Raw genomic sequence first — 12,649 nt, 5'->3', positions numbered from 1 at the left:
TGAGGCTATATCAGCCTAATATTTAGATTTGTTTTATTATATATTATTCATTATTTATATATTTATTATGTATTATATACTATTCCTTCAGCATTCCAATAATTAGAAAAATTGTAAATGTCTTCAGCATCATTTTCTACACTTTTTCAAGTGATTCAATCTGACATTTGGGAACTTTACAGACTTTGGGATCTTTTTAATTTAAAATAAAAGGCTGTGAGTTTGAACAGAGCTTGACCACACAGGGCAGGAGTTCAGAGGTTAAAACACAATTATTTTAGCCCTGGGAAAACCTCACAAACTTGTTTATTAGAAACCTCAACGATGCCATTAAAACTTCCTTGAAGTCCTGAAAATGAAGTTGAAATAGTGTTGAAAATCCCGAACATTCCCTGAACTTTTCCACGAGCCAAACAGAAGACGTAGCTATGATGAAGCAAAACACAGGAGGAAGGTCCCTGTTTCAAAACACCTGAAGGTTCATTCCACGAACGTGATTAAACAGCATCCTGGTGTTGAGTCAGCCCTACAGGCCCGTCAGGTGTTTATGACACAGCTGGATTTCCCCACTTCTGATTGGCTCTCCATGGTTTTAATCCCAGTGACACAGCTTTGAGTGTCCTTCCTCTGACCTACATCTACATGACGAGACAAGAGAGAAGACGACACACCATTGTTTCTCCTGAACTCGACGTGTTACTCCTGCGTAGTATTCGGATTCTGGGGGGAGTAGGGTGATATAGTTCAAGTCTATAAGAGTATTTACCTGCCTCATTCTTGTTTGTGCTTGTCAGCTGATCAGTCATGCTTCATATTCAAGCGCCTAAACCAGTTTCTATAGAATGCAGTATAAACTTATGACAGGCTGTAATTACAGCCCTAGAAACTGTTTAATTGTTTTTAAAGGCTTATTTTTTTTACTGCTTTGCCCACCGTCGTAAATGTGCTTTACGGTATCTGGCAGGATGGTTGTTGGTGGGATACAAAGATCAACAAAGGGAATTTTGTGAGCTATTAATCCCCTGCAGGTCGGCCTGTTTCTCTGTCATCCAGTAATGGGCTATTTAAGGAGAACAGTAACCCATGGGAGCGCCACCCACTTTGTGTGCGCGCTGTGAACCATACCTGTTGTCTATATTAGGACATTCAGTTCAAAGGGTTTTTTTTTTCGTGTTAATGACATGGAACGAACTGTCGGGCTGGGCTACCGAAAGAATCTTGTTTCATTATAAGCACGTAGAAAAGTGTAAATGGATTAATTAATAAATTAGCAGCAGCTGCAGCATCATTGTGAGCTTTATTTTGCATAAAATTCTTTATCAGAGCAATAATGCACTTTGTATATTAACTATAAACTCCTCACGAAATCCTTTTCTCTTGTAAAAGAGACGCATTTTATACCATTAAAATATGTCTAATCACTGGCTCTAGAGAGGGCCTTTCATCATTGTCACTGTCTCGTAATAAGATGAAATTTCATGAAAATTACTTTATGTTTGCAGTTTTTAATGCTTAATTTGTGTATCAGAGCACACTAACACTGACATACTAGTGTATTCTAAGATTTTTGGTTATAGTTTACTACTGACTCTTTTTCCATAAGAGTAAACAAATTCACTGGATTTTTTTGTAACTGTTTGGCTTTTTTTCCCTTTTGAATTTAACCAGAAATTACACAGTGAAACATAAACACCTGAGGGAACTAAGAACAAAGCACCCTATCATTAAAGGGGAGGACCCTGTGATATTTACCTGTGATTCATCACCCTTGTCACCCATATTTTTGTAAACCACAAATACTAAAAGAAATCCAACGGCTTGTTGTAGTTTCCCCTCTTTAAACACATTAGGCAATGATTAGCCTAACTGGGGCCTTATTTCCTCTCTGGGAGCCACTTCACCTCTGGCTTTCACTGTGTGATCTCGTGCTGTGCGTTCAGCCCAGCCTCCCCCCCCCCCCACCATCAATATAATACTTCAGTGATCAAACCCTGAACCCCCCCTGGCCAGCCAGTCAGCTTCAAAGCACCTGCAGACTGACTCCTCCTCCACACATAACCACATTAGTCTGTCTGTCCCGTCTGAAAACTGATTCTTACTGGCTGCCAGACTCTTTTTTTTTCACCAGTGTGCAGTGAGTGTATTAATGAAAGCCTTTGATGTCTGAAAAACAGCCTAAATGATGAGCTTCCAGGAGCTTTTACTACAGTGCCTCATTACTTAACACCAGCTAACAGTTTCAGGAAAATCTGTTCATAGTTCATTTCTATTTAAAATTACTCAATTACAAATAAAGATCATGCATTCAAATTTTAGTAAACAAGGAGTAGCTGTAAAATGCACTCAAGTATCAAACGTAAATGTACTTTGCATTGAGTATAGGAAATTTTAGTGATTTTTATGCTCTCAGATCAGCTGAGGAAAAGAAAACGAAAGTGATGAGAAGAAAGATTTCTGGAACTATGTGATTTGGTAATAACTGAAGGGAAAACAGGGACACAGTTCTGTTATTTCAGTGATTTTAGATAAAGTTTAGTTAGTCATTGTGTTGAATTTATACACAGTCTGTTCCAGAGGAATTTCCTTGAAAGAATTGCCCAGCTTTAAACTTAGTATAAATTCGTTACAGATAATATTCATGTATTTTTTCTGACTTCTTTGTAGATTACACAAGCAATTGATTGGAGGTGAACCAATTACACACTGTTATCTCCGTTTCCCCTGTCGGCTACTAAATTACATCTTCCTTGCCAGGAAACTTCCTAGGAAATTAGTAGAAAATTGCAGAAAATGTTGAGGAATAAGATTATGTCAGTGGTAGTTGAAGGTAAAATCTACATCTGTAAAGTAACAACACTTGAGCAAAAAGTGCAATATTCTCAAACATCTCTCAAAGTCATGAATGGAAATAGTACTTCAAACCTTTGCAGTACTAAATTTACTCCCACCTTTGCTCATTAGTGTCCTCAGCAGGTACAGTACTTCATTGAAAGCTACACGGCAGCCACAAAAACTGACACTTGATTAATATTTTTTACGACTAACAGCTAATTTAGATTTATGTCACAAGTCCATCGCAGCGTGTTGCAAGGACTGAGAAAAACACACTTTAATGAGGCTTGAATTAAGACATGCAGTTCAGTTATAAACGCTGCATCGTGGATCAAAAGTACGCAAATAGCACACAAAGTTGATCCCCATACCTAAATTCTTTTAAGCATTTGGAATATAAAATATTTAAATCCTGAAACAGTAAACGTGGATGTACACATAATCGGTTTCTGTGTTTATGCTTGGTGTGCGAGTGACATCCTGCCACTGTTTACTGTCATAGTGTGTTTCAATCACCACAACTCAATATGTGGTAAAGAATACTGTTCGCTTGCTCCAGGCAACACTAGTCTAGGTCTGCCTGTTTTTTCTTCAGCCAGTCTGGCACCAAATCTAGAGGCCACTGGGTTCTGTAAACAACCCTCGTCTCCTGCTCGCCTGCAGATATGTTTACGGCTTTTCCTCTAAAAAACATAGTTCATTGTGTCCCTGCTGCTCCTGATAATCAAGCCTGTAGGTCACAATGCCTGATCTGAAGCCCGGCTGAGGTCATCTACTTCCTCCTGATTGTCAGGAAGATCAGTGTGGTAGCCGTGATAAACTGGGCCAGGAAACCGGTGGACTTGGAGTGTTGAGAGGGAAGAGGACTGGGAATATGGTTAGGCTTGGAGGTGGAGCTGGAAATGATAATGGCAGTGGAAATGGGAGCAGGAATGGGAATGGTGCTAGTTTTCTGTCCACACTATTGTCACAACACGTCTCCTGAAATAAAATTTACAGCTCTGAGCTTTCTAAGTATAACTATGTGACTTTATTTGTTTTTTTGGAACAACACAAAATAGGCTTTGAGCAACGGAAAGTATTATGTGTCATGTGCCCTCCACTTTGCTATTTCAGGGCCTTAACGGTGCAATTTTCTCCTCCTAAAACAAAAGACTACTTTTAAATGGTTGCGTTATCCTCTAGTGGTCCTGATTGCTTTGTTGAATGAGGAAACTCACCGTCTAAATGCAGAACTAAACCACCTGCCTTTATGGTAAACACAGCCACAAGACAAAAAGAAGAAACTGCAGACTGAGGATAGCAGGGTCAACGTCTTATCCGACGGTCAAGGAAGAGAAAGATTAAATCCATTTCAACCCGGGCTCAGGGACAGCCCTGAAGGCGAGGTGGAGCATTAACTTTGCTATCTCATGGCTGAACTCCCGCCTTTGGGACCTCGTTGACTCTTCAGACACAGGAACGCATTACAAACAGCGCCTGGAACGACGCGTGGAATAAACACTGTGCCTAAACAGAACCAGATGTTCCTCCTGCTATGAACCGGAGAGCGCCGTGATCCTGCTCTGGGTTGGGCTGATCCCCAGCGTCACCGAGGCAAACCAGCTCCAGCTTTAGGCCTTAGCAAAACAGCTCTCTTCCTGTGCCTCACAGGAGCAACTATTCCTATTCTGAGAGGGCCTTTATTCGGCAATGTATGCATTTCATTTGGAGAATATTAATGCTACGAGCAACTCAAACAAAGTATTTAACACTGAAGTGGTGTCTTTGAAGTGACCTGGTGACTCTGAAGTCACTAAGTGCATAATCAGGCTTACTTTAGCGTGGACATGACCTGAATCATCCTCCATGCCTTCATCTTCATCAGGTCAGACTACTGTAACAGTCTCTTTACACCCCAAAAAAGACATTAGACAGCCTCAGCTCATTCAGAATACAGCTGCCAGAGTTCTGACTAAAACGAAAGAGGCCGACCCATTCTCAGATCCCTACACTGGCCCTCAGTGAGCCAAAGAATTGATATTAAAATATTGCTCCTAGTTTTTAAGTCACTGAATGGGTTGCGGCCAAAATACATCTCCGATTTGCTTTCACACTATAAACCCTCGAGAAGTCTTAGGTCTTCCGGGACTGGTTTACTTACTTGTTCCCAGAGTCAAAACAAAACATGGTGAGGCAGCATTTGGTTATTATGCTGCTAATTATTGGAACAAACTCCCTGAGAATCTGAGGAACGTGCCAACTCCAGCTACCTTTAAATATCCTGGCTAAATACTTTTATGTTCTCTACTTCTTTCCCTTAAAACTGATGCAAAATGGTGAACGCTGAACTTTTAGGTTGTGAATTGTTGAATAATTTTAACCTGACAGAGGTCTTATTGACACTTTTATTAGATCTTTCCTGTGCATATGTGAATGTGTATATGTATGTATGGATATATATTTTTCTCTATTTATTTTATTATTGTATTTTTATGGCTTTAAATATCCTTTTATGCCTTACGTAAATCACCTTGAGTTGCCACTGTGTATGAACTGTGCTATACACATAAATTTGTCTTGCCTTGAAATGTAGCCTCAATTTTTTACTTTATTTATTTATTTATTTTTGGACTCGGACATGTGTATTTGCTGGATGACAAACTCAGATTACAACCTGAGCCCAAAATGAAAGCACAAGTAGCAGCTCTGTATGCTAACAAGCTCACAATGACAATGTAACCATGTTCACAAGCTTAGTATAGTGTGTTATGATGCTAATATTTGCTAAATAGCACTAAACACAAAGTGCAGGTGAAGCTGGTTTTGCAGGTATTTAGCTATAAACCAAAGTATTGGACAAATTCAAACTTCTGATTACTGATCTGATGACGATGCTAGAGTAAAAAGATCACCAAAGTGAAAAAAAATCATCACCAGAGGGAGACATGAATGTCTGTACCAAATTTCACAGCAATTATCTAATGGTTGTCCAGATATTTCACTCAAAACCACAAATGTCAACCTCATGGTGGTACTGGATGAAAAACCATCATCTGAGAACCTTGAATGGTTGTAGAAAATCTTGTGCCAATCCATCCAATAATTGTTGAGTTTTTTCACTTGGGACCAAAACCAACAGACAAACATTGCCTTCTTAAGAGTCATGTCGCTGGCAAGGCTAAAAAACTGACAGAAGAAAGATGCCACAGATGCTTTTTCCAAACAGTAGAAGCTGAAGAATGAGTACAGTAAAAGCAATCCTTTATATATATGTTCATATGCTACCAATGTTCAATAGCAAATTCATTTTGAAAGAAATGTAATCCTTGAAACATTTTTTAATGAACATATCTGAAAAGCTGCAAAATGTTCCCTGACAACTTAAATATATAATTTGTTTTCCTACAACAGCAACAGAAGTATGATTCACTTTTTTGTGGTTATGATTTGGCGACTCAAAGCACTTGGTTAAAGTTCAGGGAAGATTGTGGGTTTTTTTTTAAATATTAAATATTACTTTTGCATATTTAACCAAAACCACAACCTTTCCCTAACCTAGACTTAACCAAATGTCTTCATAAAGTCGACTAAAACGCACAGACAAGTCCATCTCTTTGTCTAGCCATGACCTCTCCTGATTACTTTCTACAACATGTGGTAGAAAAATGCATTTCCTGGACTTGTTGCCAGTGAACATAATCCAGATGGCCATGTATTTGGCAAAATAATTTTAGAAGTAAATAAATGTGATGCCTCAGAGACAGAGTTGGTAATAGATATGAAAGTTTTAAATTCCAATTTTCTTTAATTTCACGGCAAGAGTAAGAAACAAGGAGACGACAAGGCTCTTGATATTTCTCAGGACTGTGAACTTGATGCACTAATGACAGTCCATAAATTCTGAGATGAGAACCCTGATGGCTGTCCTGGCGGGGAAACATGCTTTTGTTGTAAATCAAAACTTGGGCTGGGGAAGTTTGGAGAGGAAACAACTTTGTGGGATTAGTCTCCATGGCCCATGTGTATTTTCACTGAAAACAACAGATTTTCACATTCCGCAGCATCATTTATTCATCTGATAAGCATTATGGTTTAAGGCTCACGTTATTAGATGATGCAAACATTTTCCTCTTGGGTGTAATCTGGCTTGATTTTTTTTTTTTTTTTTTTGCTTCCCAGGATGAATTTTTGAATTTTTTTTTTGAAATGAAGCAAGCATCCAGTTTGTAGGGACTCAACTGGATCCACCCTCGTTCTTTGGGAGAAAAACCGCCTCCATTCCATCCAAATAGAGACTCGCCGCAGCTCCCAGCCTGCTGTTACACAACCGGTGGGTTGGACAGCGGCCCTCTCACATGCTCATGTTAACTACATACACAGCACTTTCCGCGGGTCAAACCCCAGCCTCCAAACCCACAGACTCAAAATGAAGCTGTTCATTTGTGCTTGTGGTACAGAATTCCATTTGTGTTACAGTAAAAAAGCTTTGTCATGATACAGTAGATGATGAGGAGCCAGTTCTCTGTAAAGATCAAACCTTGTGACTCTATTGCTGGTGCATGTATATAATAAACTCTGTTGGAGTTTGAGATGTACTTAAAGGGGCCATATTAGGCTTTTTGTGATTTTCTGTTAGTTATATACTGTTATGATGTTGGATATCTATGTTAAACATGGTCAAAGTTTCAAAATTTAAGTTAATGTATGTAGAAATGCTCCCAGCAAGTCAAAAGGCAGGGCTTCAACCTGCTCTGAACGCTTCGTTTGCAGTTTTTTTTTCTACCTTGCTGATGTTAGATCATCGCGGATGCCCATAAACGGCCATCTGTTATGTAGCCTTTGTTGCTAAGGTTGTTGCTAAGGTTTTTCCATGTGTTGTTTGCGTTGTCCACTCTCATATTTCGGATCAGATTTCGGCTCAAACATGTACGGATGTGTTGGAGAAGACATTTTGAATAAAGAATGAGAAAAAGAGGTGACATTCTACTACTATAGTTGGTTTCATAGTTTATTGATGTAGCCTCCGGAGCGAGCCCAGTGCCATGAGGAAGCTTTCTGTGTTTTTGCCCGCTGTGTTTAAGCTTTATGTATCTATAGAAAAATAGCCATTGTAATTTAAGGCTATAGGTGTATGCTAGGGCCGCGGTGTCACTAGTACTGAAACGGAGTTGAAGAAATCAATAGGCAGACAGACAGAACACGTCACTTAGTTTGGTTTCTTAGTCTGCTTGCTTTTTGTGGTTGTAAATAGAACTTTTGGCCCTAAGTCCATTTTCCACCATTGTAGCAATCCACAGACAGAAGGGAAACGACAAGGAAGTCAAGGGACAGTCAAAGAGAGAGAGTGAGAGAGCTGCAAGCCACAAACAGCTGTTACAACACGCCTCCCCCCTGCTGATTTTGACAGAGAATCATTCATAAATTCAAAAAATACGTAGTGCTCTGCTAGTGCTACATTCTTATGTGAGTGCTCTAATTAATACATGTGTTCTTTGATTTTGAAACAGTAGCTTTATGTTGTTGTTATTTAGCCTTTCTGAGGCTATTGCATGGTTAAATCAATTTATTTTATTTCAAAATTGCCCGATCGCAATTTTTAACAGCCCCCTCAGTCACTTCATCCCGGCACCAGGCCTGATCCGGAGAAACTGGAAGTTAGCTGTGATGCAGCTTCTGGAAGCCGACCAATCAGAACAGAGTGGGCTCATCGTGAGGTGGGCCTTAAAGAGACAGTAGCTAAAACAGCCTGTTTCAGACAGAGGCTGAACTGAGGGGCTGCATAAAGAGCCACTATAAGATTAATAAGGAGTTTTTTAACTGTAAGTCATGCAAAGATATTCCGGTAGAGCCCCAGAATATAAATATAGACCTGGAAATGTGCATGAATCGCTGTGGCAGAGTTAGTCATGTGATTGTTAAAAGTACTGTGGATTGATAATAAAGCATCTTAATACACATGTACTATTTGATTTGGATTTAATTGCCTTGTATGATAGACTTGGCTAATATGAGGCTTATTTGGTTGCTTTTTCAGATATTTCATAGCATTATGCTGCCAAAATTGTTTTTATTTATCTTAGTCATAATTCCTTCATGAATATTGACATGAACGTTATTTTACAAGTCTAAAAACTGCTAATTATGATAACTCCTATATGATCTCAGCAGTAACAAACCTGCTTGATGTGAGTAAGGTTTAATCAGTCACAGATAAATAGCCAAAATTAGCAAAACTTGCTAATTTTTTGCCTTCTCTTGTATTTGATGTAGTTTGTGGACAAGTGAAACAAGATACAAATAAACAGGTGTAGCTAATCTTAAATGAGCTAAATTGATTGTGTTGATTTTGATGATGTTTCATATAAAATGGAGGCTTTGTCATCATCTTGCCAGCGGTCTGTAGTTCTTTTCACTAAGTGGGAGATTTCATCGCTGTCAAAAATTGTAATAAATCTGACTTAAAATTACAACGATGGCTGACATAAAAGATTTTTCCCACTTGGTTGCTCGTAATTATGGTCTGAATAATATGATGTGAACTTGGCATTCAAACTGGGTACTGGAGTCCAAAATGGCAGCGTAGTGTAGCCTAGCTTGCTAGTGCTAGTGCTAGCTCATCATTACATCACTGTCATCTTCCTATTCCTGAACACACTCATACAATATTGAGATGAAGACAACTCTTTCTTTTCTAGGCTCTGAGATGAGATAGGCATTATTATTGAGAAATGTAGGAAAATTAACATGTGCCATTATCCTGTATAAGGTACAGGAACGTAACTTGTGTATAATGTACAGTCATTTCCATTCAGGGAAAACCATCTGGATGACATATGACAATTCAGTAGCTTTAAAAGTTTCCAGGAAGTGTGAAATTTGTTAGAAGTTTGCCACCAAAGAAATGAAAGGAAAGGGAAAATTGTGGTAATGGTTACTGTGGGAAATAAGCTTTTGATGGTGTATCTTGTGTCAAATAGAGAGCTCTATAAGTCAAGCTAGAAGTGCAGAGAAGGAATGTGAGCCTCCCTTAGTTTCTTCCCTGTCCTCCAGTTTGTCCTCGTCACGTTCTCCCCTCACCATTAGAGACAGACCACCAATAACAACGCTTAAGTTAATTCATACAGCTGTGGCAGGGCAGCTTACAGGGCCATTACTGTACATCATTCCACATCAAGAGGGGTCATAAGTTTGTTCCCCACCACCGCCAATATGTCTGTCAGCAGCCATGAGCTAAGTAGCCAAAATGCAAATGTGATGCCAAATAATTAGACTTGTACAAATCCCAGTGCACTCTGATAAAGCTCAGCCAAGGCCCAAACCGGTTGGCGTACAGTTCCTCAAATAACCCTCTATTATCATTCCACCGCACTGGCATGGGCCACAGAACAACAAAAATAACAAGAGTCATTTGGCGCCCAAACATCTCATGCATCTGTCGTGCATGCTGAGGCTTTGATAGTTTCTGGATCGCCCACAGAGAGAACCAGATTCCTTCTCTCAAAATAGCTGGCTGTTAAAGTATATGATGTGTTTAAATTTGCACTGTTTTGAGGAGATGCAGAAGTGGGAATTTCCCACTTGTCAATGTGGGAATGTAGGGAAACTGCACATAAACAGATGACAGTGGTGAAAAAAAAAACAGTCTAAAAGGTCAAACAAGGAAGATTTCCTTTTCTGTTTAGTGTCAGAATGATGTTTACAACAGTCTCTGAATAGTATTTTCTCCACTGCATTATTCTGATGGGCTGTTTTACAAACGGAGATCCTGTCATTGGACTTTTTAATGACACATTTCAATTGCATAAGAATCTCTGCTGAATTAATGCCCAAATTACACAATGTATGAAGTGTTTGCTGTAAATTGTAAAAGCATGCAAGTAATTCATAATTTACACTCCACCTAAAACACAACTTAACTCATTCCTGCCATGCAGACGTTGGTCAAGATATGCTTTAGATCAATGTAGTTGGCTATATGCAACACAAAAATATACACAGTACATTTTTTATATTATATTATATATATTTTATCTTTAAAAATATCGCAAAAATTACTGTTTTAATATTTGACCAACATATTTTTACACATTTTTACACATTACACATTTTTAGTACATAAAGGTGATATATATACAGTACCAGTCAAAAGTTTGGACACACCTTCCCAAGTGTGCCCAAAGGTTTGACTGTACTGTATATGAGGTATGAGTATTATTCCTTATATTAATTTGACATCTATCCACCCAGTCAGCTAGGGGATTAAAACTTTCATTCTGTCAGTGCTAACCACTGCATCGGGATGCGATTGAGTTAGAAAATATAAAGCTGTATTTGGTTGACTTTATCATTTTATTCAAATTAAGATGTTAATGTAATAAAACCAGTTTGATGACGTTTGCATATCTTACAATGTCTTTCAATCCTGCAGGTTCATTAAAACAGATTGATATCCAAAACATATCTTACATTGTATATATTTTTCTATTCTAATTAATAATATATTCATAATATATTTAAAAGACGACTCCACCAATTTAGCATAAAACTTAAACTTTGACAGACTCATGATGGACAGTTGGACAAAATGAAAGCTTTAGTCCTATGTATGAAAATGTGTCTCAGCTGCACAAAAATTCAAAAGGTTTCCATTTTTGTATATTCTGGGTCACTTTAGGAAAAGTCATACAATTTCAAGCTGAAAGAACCGTGTTTAGGGTGTTTTCACTGCTCTCAAATTTTACCTGAAGGATTAATAAATGTGGAAAACCAAAAATAAATATTGGATCAAAAATATTTGTTCATACTTATGAACATATATGCTCCATTATTTGATGTACATATATATGTTTATATATGTTTATTTTCATATGGGAAATATACTCTTTTGTAACCTTTGAGTTTCCATGTTGGGACAGTCAAGCTGTCATCCACCAGGCGTACATACTGATGTAGAGGGATAAGAGTGTGCCAAAAAATGCATCATACGGATTCACAGGAGTAGTATTATCCAAGGATCTTGATGTTTCCAACATTACAGACGGTAATCTGGCCTGGAGTTTTTACTTTCCTGTCAGAAATAAAATACTAACATAGCATAATTGTGGCCTACTAGGGAATAAACTACTCCTTCCAGAATAAGACATCATTAAATATACTGTATCTGTATTCCTCTGAGTCAGTTTGTTTGCCAAGAGTGATCTACTACTACTGTACTCTCAAATAAAAGAATCAACACTGGATTATTTGCAGTTCATGCAGTGCAGACGTTACTGCACATGTCTAAGAGCTTCAAATAGAACAAATTGACTTTTAAAATAAACACAGTATGATGACTGACATGTAGAGTCAGAGTGCATCTTTTCAAAGCAGTGCTCTGTTTAACCTGTATGTTTGCTCGGCGTGTCCGTACGTGTTGGTGACTTTTACCAAAGGATTGAATGGATTGGAGCCACCTCCTCTAAACACAGGCGCTCTGACGAAGCCACAAGGCAATTTGAGGTGTTTTGTTTCTGAGGTGTTCTTCTGCTTTGTAAGCTACTGGCTTTTTTTGGGATTCAGGAGTGAAACTTCAATACATCTGGTGTTTACAAGCATAAAAGAATGAAATGCTCGAATGATGTGTGGTATGCCAAAGAACTAGTCAAGATAAAATATCACAGGTCAAAGCTCAGAAAGAGGAATTTGTGCATTTCATAATTGATTTTTTCTTTTGTGGAACATAGCCAGTTTGGTGCGACCAGTAAAGGCAGAGCACAGGTGAGTGATTGGGTTACAGTGCTCAGAGGGAGGGAGCAGGATGTCAGGAGAGCGGCGAACAGGTTAAGGCCTGTCCTGC

At 38.6% G+C, this 12,649-nt stretch overlaps 1 long non-coding RNA gene across 1 annotated transcript in view; it reads right to left on the bottom strand.

Annotated features, from left to right (window-relative positions):
• LOC121914135 overlaps positions 1-12,649 on the bottom strand; it is a 47,088-nt gene that overhangs the window by 12,021 nt on the left and 22,418 nt on the right. The gene's annotated exons all lie outside the window — the stretch shown is intronic.

Source organism: Thunnus maccoyii, chromosome 16 (genome assembly GCF_910596095.1).
Source record: "Thunnus maccoyii chromosome 16, fThuMac1.1, whole genome shotgun sequence".
Classification (NCBI taxonomy): domain Eukaryota; kingdom Metazoa; phylum Chordata; class Actinopteri; order Scombriformes; family Scombridae; genus Thunnus; species Thunnus maccoyii.
This window is presented reverse-complemented; position numbering and strand designations above follow the sequence as displayed.